At 30.6% G+C, this 1,975-nt stretch overlaps 1 pseudogene; it reads left to right on the top strand.

Annotated features, from left to right (window-relative positions):
- The first annotated feature begins 1,584 nt into the window (after nt 1-1,584).
- LOC141568053 (U6 spliceosomal RNA) lies at nt 1,585-1,684 on the top strand (annotated as a pseudogene).
- Nucleotides 1,685-1,975: the final 291 nt, after the last annotated feature.

Consider the following 1,975-nt stretch of genomic DNA (forward strand, 5'->3'; position numbering starts at 1 on the left):
AAATAAACTATGAGACAAATATTTAAACTTATTTCTGGCCATACTTTCAAAAGAAAATAAATATTTGATTAAGCAATATGTAAATCATTACCAGTGATGAAGTCATGGATGTAAATGAGTTGGAATAGTTCCACATGACATAAAGCCATTTAGAGAAAGTGAGAAAATTACTAGCATGTCATTTGAGAAATATTCACGCAATTTGGTGCATTTGTTTTATACTGGGATTATACTAACTGATCACTTGTAAACTTTGTAAAACATTTTTCTAGTGTCTTTCTTCATGCTTCCTATTTAGCTATGCATTGAAATCAAAGACCCATGAATGAATGTAATATTGTTTTTCTAATTATTTGTCCATTAGCAATGGACTCTGGGGTTTTTTTCTGTTATTATTATAAAATTATTGGTTTGATACAAATAATACTTGTCAGGGAAGAAAAAGTTTCCTTCTAATCTTCTAGGTTCTTTGGCTGGTATAATAATTAAATTAATATAAGACAGATTAATAGGAGAAATACAAAATTTAACTTCCTAGGAATAGGCGCTCTATAAATATATGAGGCCCACATACAGTTAGACAATGGGTTATATTGTCTAATGGGTTATATGTAGGGTTATAAGATGTGTCTTCCTGGGCTAAGAAGAAGAGGGTAGGGATTTGACTTTTCAAAGGAGAGAAAGACAGTTCACAGGGAGATGAGAAGAGTAAATGTTTGATAAACAAATGTGTGCCATATCATGCAAAGAAGACTGTCTGATGTAAAAGAAGTCATCTTTGGTAATAACTCTCTTCCTGGTACAGGCTCCCTAACTAAATTATTTTAGGAAGTAAAAGGGGGAGGTAAAGTAAAAAAAAAATCCTGAGTCTTTCGATTCTTCAAAATAATCATCCTAAAATCATCTTCATGCCAAAGAGACACATTTTGGATTGGCAAAATTTTGCTCCCCTATGTACATAAAGATTATACTAAGTCACAAAATAATAATATAGATTTATCATCTAGTGGAACATTAAGAAAAAGGCTAATAAAAACAAAACAATAGAAAAAGTAACTGAAAGTATTTTTTTTCTTTTCATTGTATTTGCATTTCCAAGACTTCTAAAATTCAATGTTGTCGTTAAACATTCATTATCAGAAAATATATTTGTTTAATTGATATACTGAATTTTCAAGTAATAAAATTACTAATATTAATTTAGTAAGCCGAGGACTGTTGCCTCATGTAAAGTAGCTAAATCCATTTACACAACTGAAATCCATCAAAAAGTCAACATTTTCTTTCACCATCTTTTTTATTACACAAACCTTCTGTGGCAATAAATTCATCTTTCTTAAAATACTATATTTATTCCTAATCTGATGGCTATATGGGGTAATACCTAGAATTATCATATTAAAGAGGAGAACCACTGGAGCACTACAGACCTCTCATATAGGTCTTGAAGCATGGGTGTATTGATTCCAGATGGTCTTCTATTAAAAAAAAGAGAAAGAGAGAGAGAGAGGGAGAGAGCGAGAGAGAGCGAGAGAGAGAGAGAGAGAGAGAGAGAGAGAGAGAGAGAGAGAAAGAAAGAAAGAGGTACTGGCATGGCAGCACATATAGTAAAATAGGAATGAGAAAACTAGCATGGTCCCTGTACAATGATGACACTCAAAATTGTGAAGCATTTATATTTGTATTCTCTAATATAAATTGAACTGAGTTTTTTCTTAAAGATGCCTATTTATGTTTAAACAAATGAAATATAAATAAAATGAAAATAATGTGATTCTACTAAAGTGAAAGCTCACAAAAGTTAAGTAATTTATAATTCTAAGAAAATTTTCCTTGATATGCAGCCAAATGTTAATTTTTAACTGATGAATTTTTGCATTTCTTTCACTTTAGAACTCAGCTTATAAAAAGTATCTTTTAAAAAGCACTTTCATAAATTCACAAAAATATCCAGATTACCTACCTGTCTTGTCCA

The sequence above is a fragment of the Rhinolophus sinicus genome, chromosome 17, assembly GCF_057876585.1.
Source record: "Rhinolophus sinicus isolate RSI-liver-muscle chromosome 17, RSI-T2T, whole genome shotgun sequence".
Lineage (NCBI taxonomy): Eukaryota > Metazoa > Chordata > Mammalia > Chiroptera > Rhinolophidae > Rhinolophus > Rhinolophus sinicus.